Below are 14,504 nucleotides of genomic sequence, written 5' to 3'. Positions count from 1 at the left end.
TCTTATTTCATTTCTAAAGACAAAGGAATTGTCCAGTTGGAATATTATTGAAGATTTATGATAAAAACATCCTAAAGATTGATTCTATACATCGTTTGAGATGTTTCTACAAACTGTAATGGATTTTTTTTACTTTTCGTCTGGACTTAGTTCCCGCGCCTTGTGCATTTGGAATAGTGAACAGAAACGTGCGAACAAAAAGGAGGTATTTGGACATAAAGATTAACTTTATCGAACAAAACAAACATTTATTGTCTAACATGGAGTCCTGGGAGTGCCACCAGATGAAGATCATCAAAGGTAAGTGATTAATTTTAATGCTATTTCTGACTTTTGTGACACCTCTCCTTGGTTGGATAATGGCTGTATGGTTTTTGTGGCTAGGCGCTGACCTAACATAATCGCATGGTGTGCTTTAGCCGTAAAGCCTTTTTAAAATCGGACACTGTGGTTGGATTAACGAGCAGTTTATCTTTAAAATGGTGTATAATACTTGTATGTTTGAGGAATTTTTATTATGAGATTTCTGTTGTTTTGAATTTGGTGCCCTGCAATTTCACTGGCTGTAGGCCAGGTGTTCCGCTAGCGGAACCCCCTTTCCAGAAAGGTTAAATAAAGGTTAAATAAAGATATGTTGTGACGTTTCTTTTTAATGTCATATGTTGAACAATGTTGAACATACTTTTACTGTTTCTCTATAATGCTGAACTATTATGGACTACTGAGTGCCTCCAAGTTCTCTCTCTCTCTCTCTCTCTCTCTCTCTCTCTCTCTCTCTCTCTCTCTCTCTCTCTCTCTCTCTCTCTCTCTCTCTCTCTCTCTCTCTCTCTCTCTCTCTCTCTCTCTCTCTCTCAATTCAAGGGACTTTATTGGCATGGGAAACATATGTTTACATTGCCAAAGCAAGTGAAACAGATAAACAAAAGTGAAATAAACAATAAAAAGTGAACAGTAAATATTTCACTCGAAAAAGTTCCAAAAGACTGAAGACATATGAGATGTCATATTATGTGCAAATGGTCTCTCTCTCACTCTCTTTCTAAGACAAATTGTCATAAAAGTGGCCCTTCACCCATAGGTAAGGTACTATGTGACCTCAAAGGACTACCAAAAGACTCTGCTGTCTCCCCTTCACTCTCTTAGCTTTTAGCCTTTTATCCGGCTGGACCTCACTCAAGGAGGGTTAAAACAGAAAAACTAAAATGACAAAACACTGGGATTGAACCCTGCGAGCTTTGGAGCCGTAGCACGTGGTTTAAGCCCATCTCCCTCTTTCTCTCTAGCTTTCTATCTCTCTCTCTCCTAATGAAGACCAGTTGTCTCTGTGCCAGAAAAACAAAATAAAAGGAGGTATAAATGGCAGCACCATCTGGTGCCTGTTCTGCTAAAGAGAGGGGGATGAGGAGAGGAGGAGAGAGAAGAGGGGGGTCATTTTTGAGGAGCTGTGGATGGGAGGGGGATGATTTCTGCCCCGCAGAGCATAGGGAGATGGGGAGGAGGAAAAGGGGAATAGAGGGAACTGAGGAGAGGAGAGGAGATGATTCTAGGTTTATTTCAATCATCAGGATTACAACAGAGCCACCACTCCACAAGTTGCCCCAGGCAGGCTCCTCTGAGGACGCCTAAATAGGTAGGCTCCCAAGAAGCATTAGGTCTCCTAGGACCCCTGATGACAGACTATCTGGGCTATTTATGCCTTCTCTGTGAGACACTACCACTACCGATAACAAACGCCACGCTATTTCAGGGATGACTTCACAAAGGCACGTTCTGGGCAGAAACATCACACTATCGTGGAGTTGGCTGGTTGATAGAAAGAGACCTTATCTCAACCACGGTAGTGTAGTGTATCGTGTAGTGCCTTTACAGATAATAACTGATGTGTCATCAATAGATGATGTCTAGGGATTCATTTAGAAGCACAGTGAAGGTCTATTAGTGGAATGTGTGATGACATCCTGTAGCTTCGTAACTGACAACACCGTTAGCTGTGATTATAATCATGATATCGGAGGGCCTCTTGTGCCTTATTACTTTATTAAACTAAATGAATGTGGCATTGGAGACAGGAGGAGAGAGAACCTTTTCACAGTCAGAAAGCTTTCCAATGCTTAGGATAAGATCTAGCAAAAGATACCGATGAGGTCTTACTGTAATTACTGTACTAACAAACATAACACCTTTCTAAAAAAGATACCCTTTCACTTAATTGTTGACAGACAAACTGTAGGTGCCCTCCACAGGAAGTTTTAAATTCATGAAAAACTTTGCGCAACTTTGAATCCTGGGGCCAACCAGCAGGCTAAACAGAGCCTCTGGCTCTCAGGACTTCAGCCTCATTCAACCGTTCACTAATTAATGACCTCAGCTTAATGTAATTAACTGTCAGTTCATCAGGTAGGAGATTCAAGCCCTGAGATTTACACACTCAAGTTTCAGATCTTCTCTACCTACACACACATACACGCACAGTGAAACTGTGTTAGAGAGGTGTATCCATTTTGATTGCTTAGCTTCAGATTAATTAGCTGGTCATAATTGTCCAGTGTTAATAATAATAATAATCTGGCTCCTATGGGGGGGGGAGCAGACATTGACACACTGGAATGGTTATACGTCACAAGTTTCTTCAGCAAACTTCAAATGTTCTTAGTATACACAGTGGTTCATACGCTTCCTAAGCACACACTTAAAGGGATTTATTTATTAACTTGAATTTATTCAGGGGAACCCAATTGAGACCAGTGTCTCATTTATAATTACATAAATACAGCAACAACAAAAATATTAAAAAAACTAAAAGACAGCTGTAAATACATTACATCAGTTTATTACAACAAGTTATACTAGTCAAATGAAAGAATTGCACACTTCAGTAAACTCATTTAACAACAGAGTTTTAAACTGCCCTAACGGCACCAGGGAATCCAGGTGTAATTTGTTTTGTAAGGTATTCCATATGGTGCATCAAAACCAAAGGCCAATTTACCAAACTTTGTGGAGACAAGGGAGACCTCAAGAGTTTGGTATCTCATATTTTTATATTTCAACGGGGAAGTGGGATATGTTGGAAACTTGTGGAGCAGAGCTTTGTAAAAAATAAGGGAGTAATGATGTGATCTATGAGACTTTAGTGAGGTCCAGCCGACCTTCTGATACAGCATGCTGTCACACCCTGATCTGTTTCACCTCTCCTTGTGATTGTCTCCACCCCCTCCAGGTGTCGCTTGTTTTACCCAGTGTATTTATCCCTGTGTTTCCGGTCTCTCTGTGCCAGTTCGTCTTGTATGTCCAAGTCAACCAGCGTGTTTTTCCCGTGCTCCTGCCTTTTCTATTCTCTTTTTGCTAGTCCTCCCGGTTTTGACCCTTGCCTGTTTCTGGACTTTGTACCCGCCTGCCTGACCATTCTGCCTGCCTTGACCTCGAGCCTGCCTGCCACTCTGTACCTCCTGGACTCTGAACTGGTTTTGACCTTTTGCCTGTCCATGACCATTCCTTGCCTGCTCCTTTTTTGATCAGTAAACATCTAAGACTCCAACCATCTGCCTCCTGTGTCTGCATCTGGGTCTCGCCTTGTGCCCTGATAGATGCAGTGATGAATATTAAAATTGTCACCTGTAATAACGTGAAGTGTGCTATGGTAGACAGCATCCAAAGGTTTAAGAGTAGTGGCTGCTGCATTCTGGTAAATGCTATCAACATAGTCAAGAACTGGCAGAAAAGTTGTCTGTACAATGTGGATAGTTCACCAAAATTACACATTTGTTTCCTTACCCTGTAAGCAATCTATGTACAAGGTATGACAGCAATCCATGCTTTGGTTAAGTTTCCCTGGCAGTGGCTGACATGTTGGCATAAATCCCATTCAAGTCATGGGACCGATATTTAAAAAAATTGCGCATCATGTTAAAATCATCTATAAGTGACTTTGGTGAGATTCACAATCAATTTTAAATGCTTTCTAAACATTTGGACATAATGTGCGAAGAATGCTAATCGCGGTCCCATGACATGAATGGGATTTGTGCCACAAATGCTAAAACGTTAGCATTTGAAAACAGTGCCAGGGAAACTAAACCAAACAAGGATTGCTGTCTTACCTTGTCCATAGACTGCTTACAGCAGGGGTAGACAACCCAGGTCCTTCATGTTTTTGATTTAACCAATCTTTAACACCAGGTGTGTTGAATTTAGGCAATCACTGAACTGATCAATTAGCTCAGTTGGTCAGGTGTGGTGCCTAGTTGGAATAAAATCCTATAGGACCTGCGACACTCTAGGAACAGGGTTGCCTACACCTGGGTTACAAGGCAAGGAGACCAATATGTCATTTTGTAATTTGGGTGTACTATCCCTTTAAGCTCTTGAGAAGTTTCTAAAAGACGTTGTGTTGCTGCCTGGCTGTATGTCTGCGCCCACTGCCCATGCACCAGCCAGTGACCCTGATTGCACACTCTGTTAATAGAAGCTTTTATCTACTCAGAAGCATCACACAGTCTCACACTTCAACTCTGTAGAGTGGTTAGCTACACCTACACATGAAACAGGTTAATTGACATCGTCATATACTTCAAGAGTGTTTTTAAAGTCTGATACAGCACCTTTTAAACCATTACAGTTATATCTAATGTTGACTTAATGGTATTCAAGTAGTGTGTAAATTATTTTAATTGACATACTCCAATATCAATCAGGACAAAAACGTATTTAGCGTCAGTGGCTGGTGTATCTAGTCAGGTTATGTCTAAGAGGGAGAATTGTCATTTGATGTGTACGGGAACATGAAGTCATACGGTGTAATCATTAGCCTTCAAATATGTATTATTAAATGGAGATAATTATGATCATCTCTAAATACCACATTAATGTTTTTCAATATATCCATTAAAAGTGCATGTCTATAATATCAATTCATACAAAATGAAGTGCATTTGATAAAGGGATGAACTCTCCTAACACAATATCCATGAGTGTACAAAACATTAGGAACATCTTCCTAATATTGAGTTGCACCCCCTTTTGCCCTCAGAACAACCTCAATTCATCAGGGCATGGATTACAAGGTGTCGAAGTGTTCCACAGGGATGATGGCCCATGTTGACTCCAATGCCTCACAGTTGTGTCAAGTTGGTTGGATGTCATTTGGGTGGTGGACCATTCTTGATACACAACGGGAAACTGATGAGCGTGACACACTCAAACTGGTGTGCCTGGTACATACTACCATACCCCATTCAAAGGCACTTAAATATTTTGTCTTGCCCATTCACCCTCTGAATGGCACACACACACAATCCATGTCTCAATTATCTCAATGCTTAAAAATCCTTCTTTAACCTGTCTCCTCCTCTTTAACTACACTGATTGAAGTGGATTTAACAAGTAACATCAATAAGGAATCTTAGCTTTCACCTGGATTCACGTGGTCAGTCTATGTCATGGAAAGTGCAGGTGTTCTTAATGTTTTGTACACTCAATGTATTGTCATGTCAAGTCAAATTGATTTAAAGTGCATTTTACAAGAGACACAGCACACTTTACACAACACACTTTTTCTGATTGGTTTAAAAAAAAGGAACCAATCAGATTGCGTGGCCGGAACTAACTGTTTCATAATACTGAATCAAGACAAAAACCTCAAACTAAGTATTAATACACTTTACACTTTCAAATTCCAAGGCTGTGACTTTTTGTTTACAGTTTCACAAGGGCTTTGTGAAGGAGAAACAACCTTTTGAAGGATTTTGGAGGGACCCAGTCTGTGGAATGTGGACAAACCTCAGTGTGCCTCTATATTATGAGCCTCTATGCCATGTTACTAAGTCAGGGGTTTATGCTATGTGGCCAAAGGTATAAAAAGAAAGGTTTTAAACCAGTAGAATATCAGTCCCAGAGTAAGAGCAGCAGCAACAGCACAGAGAGCCAGCCAAAATGCCCAACATGAACAGCAGGATTGTCTTCTTCATGGGCCGCTCCTATGAACGCACCTCCGACTGACCTGACATGTACTCCTACCTGAGCCACTGCCATTCCTGCAGGGTTCAGGAGTTCAACATATTTAACAGTCATACTCATGAGACCATCAACTCATTAGAATGTCAAATGACAGGTTTCATCTGACGCTTCATCTGACTCTTCATCTGACCCTTCGTCTGAATTCTATTAATCTGACACTTCATTTTAAGCTTCATCTGACTCTTCATCTGACCCTTCTACTGAATTCTATTAATCTGACTCTTCGTCTGAATTCGATCCATCTGACTCTTCATTTGGCTTTTCATCTGATTCATAATCTGAATTCGATTTATCTGAATTCAATATATCTGACACTTCATTTGACTCTTAATCTGACCCTTCATCTGAAATCGATTAATCTGACTCTTCATTTGACTCTTCATCTGACTCTTCATCTGAATTAAATTAATCTGACCCAGAGAAAGATTCATAAACCGGAAACAGATTAATAGAAATTAGCTGTAAGGATCAGTCCTAGTACTGCAAAATGTCATATGAAATGATGACGTGCCCCCAATAATGGATATTTCTTTATGAAATTATTCATAAAAATAATGTGAAGCCTAGTCATTGGCCACCGCTTCATGAGTTAAGACTGTCCCTCTGTCCCTCTGGAATCTCTGTCTGGATGGCATAGGGCCTAGCTGAGAGGTGGAGGTTTGTATGTGTGTGTGTTTGTGTGTGCGTGCGTGTATTTTGTGTGTGTGCGCGTGCATGTGTGTGTGCTGGCTGACACCCGGTACACATGTGAGTCCCTGGCATGGCCTGGTACACAGCTTGGCATGGTTGGGTGATTCACACTGTGCTGGAATTAGTTCTATTATCATAGGGGAGGCTCAGGCAGGTGGCATCCCTTAGCAGACCCGGTATCAAAGCTGGGCCGGAACAAAAGCCTGCACACATAATACATGTGGTAAAGACACCAATGGAACGCAGCCCATTTGGAAAGAACAAGGACGCCGTCATTGGCGCACATTCAAAAAATCTGATCTTACAAAGTGGATATTCGGGATTTTTGTGTTCTAACAGGCCCACACTGTGGTTACTAAAACCATTAGAGACCAGTATGACCAACTTAATTGTGATGGGGAGGAGGGCTGTTAAAAAGTTACACAAGTGTTATGATATGACTCGCAACTACACAATTTGATCTGTATAATGTACCCTGAGAATTGAACCCTGTGGGACCTTCATGCAGCATTGACCTCCATGATAAGAATAAGAAGTAGAAGAAGAAGGAAAGTCACGGGCCTGTACCAGCCAGTGAGACCGGGTTTAACATTCATTAAATGCTTATAGATGTGTAATGAACGCATAATGGATAATGTATATAGTCAAAGTCAATCGTTACCAAATATTCTGCAAAGGCATGCATGCTTATGATTGGACCAAACAGATAAAAGGAGATTCATGTCAAATCTAATGTCCATTAGCTAACTTTTTGTCAACGAAAATGAAAAGTAATTTTGTAATAGTTATGGTATTTTGGAGCCAGACTGAGAGGTAAAGGCCTTGTTTCCATAATGAATACATCATTATGGGATGTTCTCTTGGAGCTGTTATTATCAACAACAACTATCACTGTCAATGTGTATTGACATTGTAATGAGTTGATGGACTCGTGAGTGTGACTGTTAAATATGTTGAACTCCAGTTAAAGACCAATGTACAGTGGTGGCATCACAGGTCTTTGGATGAGATGAAATATACCAAGGTGAATTACAGAATGAATCTGATTGAATTTGTTTCACACATATCTTTTAGTTTTTTTATTTAAACATTTCTATTTAATGGCTTGTCTTCTTTACGTCAGTAAAGAGCAGTATCAAGTACTGGGACTCGTTGATATGCCTCATGCTCTGGAACCTCATTCTACACATGCTTCCCATACCCATGCTGAAGTGCCTGTAATCTCCGGGCCTCATTTACATCATCCTGCCTCTGAAGTGGGCCATCTCCCATACATGAGCCAGTGGCCGTCCATGATGTTGCAGGACATACAGCTGGAGATGCTGTAATGATCCATGATATTGTCACAGTCCTCCATGATCTCATGGCACTGACCTCCAAAGCTCTCCCTCTCTCGTACATCTTCATCCTGTAAGATCCCCTGTGCATATGGATCATGTGGAAGGACCTCATACCGTTGGCCATTCCCATCATGTGGTAGTCAGAGTACTCTCCCCTCCTCAAGAAGTACTACTTTCCCATGTAGTTGGGGTGATCATACAGCATGAAGCAGCCACCCTCAACCCTGCAGGAGTGGCAGCGGCTCATTCCTCTTTACCACATGTATTATGTGTGCAGGCTTTTGTTCCGGCCCAGCTTTGATACCGGGTCTGCTAAGGGATCCCACCTGCCTGAGCTTCCCCTATGATAATAGAACTAATTCCAGCACAGTGTGAATCCCCCAACCATGCCAAGCTGTGTACCAGGCCATGCCAGGGACTCACATGTGTACCGGGTGTCAGCCAGCACACACACATGCACACGCACACACACACACACACACACACACACACACACACACACACACACACACACACACACACACACACACACACACACACACACACACACACACACACACACAAACAAGAAAACGACACACACACATACAAACCTCCACCTCTCAGCTAGGCCCTATACCATCCAAACAGAGTCAGATGAAGTCCTGTCATTTGACATTCTAATGAGTTGATGGTCTCATGAGTATGACTGTTAAATATGTTGAACTCCTGAACCCTGCAGGAATGGCAGTGGCTCAGGTAGGAGTACATGTCAGGTCAGTCGGAGGTGCGTTCATAGGAGCGGCCCATGAAGAAGACAATCCTGCTGTTCATGTTGGGCATTTTGGCTGGCTCTCTGTGCTGTTGCTGCTGCTCTTACTCTGGGACTGATATTCTACTGGTTTAAAACCTTTCTTTTTACACAAACACCTGACTCAGCAACCCTAACCCTAACTCTACTCTAACTCTAACTCTACCCTAACCCTAACTCTACCCTCACCCTCCCCCTAACTCTACCCTAACCCTAACTCTCCCTAACCCTCACCCTAACTCTACCCTCACCCTCACCCTAACTCTACCCTAACCCTAACTCTACCCTCACCCTCCCCCTAACTCTACCCTAACCCTAACTCTCCCTAACCCTCACCCTAACTCTACCCTCACCCTAACTCTACCCTAACCCTCACCCTAACTCTACCCTCACCCTCCGCCTAACTCTACCCTAACCCTAACTCTACCCTAACCCTAACTCTACCCTAACCCTAACTCTACCCTCACCCTAACTCTACCCTAACCCTCACGCTAACTCTACCCTCACCCTAACTCTACCCTAACCCTAACTCTACCCTAACCCTAACTCTACCCTCACCCTCACCCTAACTCTACCCTCACTCTCACCCTAACTCTACCCTAACCCTAACTCTACTCTAACCCTAACTCTACCCTAACCCTAACTCTACCCTCACCCTCACCCTCACTCTACCCTAACCCTAACTCTACTCTAACCCTAACTCTAATCTAACCCTCACCCTAACTCTACTCTAACTCTACCCTAACCCTAACTCTACCCTAACCCTAACTCTCCCTAACCCTCACCCTAACTCTACCCTCACCCTCACCCTAACCCTACCCTAACCCTAACTCTACCCTCACCCTCCCCCTAACTCTACCCTAACCCTAACTCTCCCTAACCCTCACCCTAACTCTACCCTCACCCTAACTCTAACCTAACCCTCACCCTAACTCTACCCTCACCCTCACCCTAACTCTACCCTCACCCTAACTCTACCCTAACCCTATCTCTACCCTAACCCTAACTCTACCCTAACCCTAACTCTACCCTCACCCTAACTCTACCCTAACCCTCACGCTAACTCTACCCTCACCCTCACCCTAACTCTACCCTAACCCTAACTCTACCCTAACCCTAACTCTACCCTCACCCTCACCCTAACTCTACCCTCACCCTCACCCTAACTCTACCCTAAACCTAACTCTACTCTAACCCTAACTCTACCCTAACCCTAACTCTACCCTCACCCTCACCCTAACTCTACCCTAACCCTAACTCTACCCTAACCCTCACCCGAACTCTACCCTAACCCTAACTCTACCCTAACTCTACCCTAACCCTAACCCTAACTCTAACCCTAACTCTACCCTAACCCTAACTCTACCCTAACCCTAACTCTAACCATAACTTTAACCTAACCCTAACTCTACCCTAACCCTAACTCTACCCTTACCCTAACTCTACTCTAACCCTAACTCTACCCTAACCCTAACTCTACCCTCACCCTCACCCTAAATCTACCCTAACCCTAACTCTACCCTAACTCTCACCCTAACTCTACCCTAACCCTAACTCTACCCTTACCCTAACCCTAACTCTACTCTAACCCTAAATCTACTCTAACCCTAACTCTACTCTAACCCTAACTCTACTCTAACCCTAACTCTACCCTAACCCTAACTCTACCCTAACCCTAACTCTAACCCTAACTCTACCCTAACCCTAACTCTACCCTAACCCTAACTCTAACCCTAACTCTGCCCTAACCCTAACTCCAGCCTAACCCTAACTCTACCCTAACCTTAACTCTACCCTAACCCTAACTCTACTCTAACCCTAACTCTACCCTAACCCTAACCCTAACCCTAACTCTACCCTAACCCTAACTCAACCCTAACCCTAACTCTAACTCTACCCTAACCCTAACCCTACCCTAACCCTAACTCTACCCTACCTCTAACTCTACCCTACCTCTAACTCTACCCTAACTCTAACTCTACCCTAACCCTAACTCTACCCTAACCCTAACTCTACCCTAACTCTAACTCTACCCTAACCCTAACTCTACCCTAACTCTAACTCTACCCTAACCCTAACTCTACCCTAACCCTAACTGTACCCTAACTCTACCCTAACCCTAACTCTACCCTAACCCTAACTCTACCCTAACTCTAACTCTACCCTAACTCTAACCCTAACCCTAACTCTACCCTAACCCTAACTCTACCCTAACCCTAACTCTACCCCAACCCTAACTCTACCCTAACTCTAACTCTACCCTAACCCTAACTCTACCCTAACTCTACCCTAACTCTACTCTAACCCCAACTCTACCCTAACCCTAACTCTACCCTAACCCTAACCCTAACTCTACCCTAACCCTAACTCTACCCTAACCCTAATTCTACCCTAACCCTAACTGTACCCTAACTCTACCCTAACTCTACCCTAACCCTAACTCTACCCTACCTCTAACTCTACCCAAACTCTACCCTAACTGTACTCTAACCCTAACTCTACCCTAACCCTAACTCTACCCTAACCCTACCCTAACCCTAACTCTACCCTAACCCTAACTCTACCCTAACCCTAACTCTACCCTAACCCTAACTCTACCCTAACTCTAACTCTACCCTAACCCTAACTCTACCCTAACCCTAACTCTACCCTAACTCTAACTCTAACTCTACCCTAACCCTAACTCTACCCTCACCCTAACCCTAACTCTACTCTAACCCTAAATCTACTCTAACCCTAACTCTACTCTAACCCTAACTCTACCCTAACCCTAACTCTACCCTAACCCTAACTCTAACCCTAACTCTACCCTAACCCTAACTCTACCCTAACCTTAACTCTACCCTAACCCTAACTCTACTCTAACCCTAACTCTACCCTAACCCTAACCCTAACTCTACCCTAACCCTAACTCTAACTCTACCCTAACCCTAAACCTACCCTAACCCTAACTCTACCCTACCTCTAACTCTACCCTAACCCTAACTCTACCCTAACCCTAACTCTACCCTAACCCTAACTCTACCCTAACTCTAACTCTACCCTACCCCTAACTCTACCCTAACCCTAACTGTACCCTAACTCTACCCTAACCCTAACTCTAGCCTAACCCTAACTCTACCCTAACTCTAACTCTACCCTAACTCTAACCCTAACCCTAACTCTACCCTAACCCTAACTCTACCCTAACCCTAACTCTACCCTAACCCTAACTCTACCCTAACTCTAACTCTACCCTAACCCTAACTCTACCCTAACCCTAACTGTACCCTAACTGTACCCTAACCCTAACTCTACCCTAACCCTATCTCTACCCTAAACCTAATTCTACCCTAACTCTAACTCTACCCTAACTCTACCCTAACCCTAACTCTACCCTAACCCTAACTCTACCCTAACCCTAACTCTACCCTAACTCTAACTCTACCCTAACCCTAACTCTACCCTAACCCTAACTCTACCCTAACCCTAACTGTACCCAAACTCTACCCTAACCCTAACTCTACCCTACCTCTAACTCTACCCTAACTCTAACTCTACTCTAACCCTAACTCTACCCTAACCCTAACTCTACCCTAACCCTAACTGTACCCTAACTCTACCCTAACTCTACCCTAACCATAACTCTACCCTACCTCTAACTCTACCCTAACTCTACCCTAACTCTACCCTAACCCTAACTCTACCCTAACCCTAACCCTAACTCTACCCTAACCCTAACTCTTCCCTAACCCTAACTCTACCCTAACCCTAATTCCACCCTAACCCTAACTGTACCCTAACTCTACCCTAACTCTACCCTAACCCTAACTCTACCCTACCTCTAACTCTACCCTAACTCTACCCTAACTCTACTCTAACCCTAACTCTACCCTAACCCTAACTCTACCCTAACCCTAACTCTACCCTAACTCTAACTCTACCCTAACCCTAACTCTACCCTAACCCTAACTCTACCCTAACCCTAACTCTACCCTAACTCTAACTCTAACTCTACGCTAACCCTAACTCTACCCTAACTCTAACTCTACCCTAACTCTAACTCTACCCTAACCCTAACTCTACCCTAACTCTAACTCTACCCTAACCCTAACTCTACCCTAACTCTAACTCTACCCTAACCCTAACTCTACCCTCACCCTAACTCTACCCTAACCCTAATTCTAGCTTCATGTCCACACCCCGGCTCAACCCTCACGGTTTTCCTTTATCTGTTTTAGTACACATCCATACTATACAGCACTTCACCATCAGCCATAGAGATACAGAATATTATCAGTAATCACAGAACCATGCAGGACATCACTAAGATTAACAGCTGAACCTTCTGGAGCAGCAGCCATTAAAGCTAGTGGAGCTGGCTATTGTTTAATGATATATTTACATTTTAAAGCTTGATTTAATTACACTCAGTGCCCCGCAACTCCTCTTCTCCTATAAAAAAGACGGGATGAGAGAGGGAGGATGAGAAGTGCTGAGATGAGCTGGGTGCCCTAACTGTCTGTGGGGTAGTTTATGTAGAGGACATGGGTTTTGTTGAGGTTGATGAGCTTCAATGACACCAGTATTACAGAAAATATAGTCATATATTTAGTCAATATAGACAGTAACACGGATATGTGTCCGATTATATTCTCACATGGGAAATAGCGCTCCCATGCTCCTCCTAATCTGATGGTTCTTATTGGCATGACACCATGAGGAAGATAGCATGAATGTGTTTACCATTTTCATTACACCAGTATTCTTTTTACTTCACCTCTATTTCTTAATGATAGCATCTTCCCATCTTAAGATCTCCTGGCGATGTTCTTATCAAGCGGTTGAATAACTTCATTCTAATGAGTTGTTTGGTTTCCTGATGCTTTTTGATAACCTTGAAATGTTAATAATGTGGAAACTGCTTTCGATTTATAACGCCATGAATCGGAAGCACAGAGAAATTCAATTTAATTATTAATATTGCTATTGCTATTACATGTTATTACTATGCTGTTACTATGGTATTACATCGTTTATTACTAATCATTACTGTAAAACGGTTACTCTGACAGGTTCCAGCTCCCTCCAGATTGAGAGTGTAAATCAGTAACTATTGCTAATCTACCTAATGCAGTCAATACACTACACACAGTCACATGGCTCTGAAAACATGCCTGTTCATTACATTCCTAAAATAGTCTGCATACCAACGAGGGCACAATTAGAAAAGCTTTCCGTCCCTGGGTGGGCTCCAACCACCAACCTTTAGATTAACAGTCTAACGCATTAGCCAATTGCGCCACAGAGACAGCTGAGAGAGCATATAGGCACACAGCATAAATAAATGCTGTCCTTGGTGCTGAAACCACTCTCTGTTGCACTCTCACTCTAGCCTGAGCTTGGCAGCTGTTTCAGCCAGTCGCTGTTCCTCATTCCTGCTCATAGAGAGCCACAGGGTTTTTTATTTTATAGTGTGTATTTATGTGTTTGTGTTCAGGTATACTTGCATGTGAGCTGAATACTTGCGTGTGTGCTGAATTATCCCTCTGATAGGATAATTACTGCAGATGACTCCCACACACACATAACCTTGAAAACACACACACACCAGACAGGAGGATGAGTCACACTCTCTGCCCTTTCACTGCTCTTTATATCACCACCCAGCTCTTAGTATAGCTGCTAAC

The sequence above is a fragment of the Salmo salar genome, chromosome 25 (genome assembly GCF_965601325.2).
Source record: "Salmo salar chromosome 25, fSalSal1, whole genome shotgun sequence".
NCBI classification, from domain to species: Eukaryota; Metazoa; Chordata; class Actinopteri; order Salmoniformes; family Salmonidae; genus Salmo; species Salmo salar.
Note: the sequence above shows the minus strand (reverse complement) of the source record.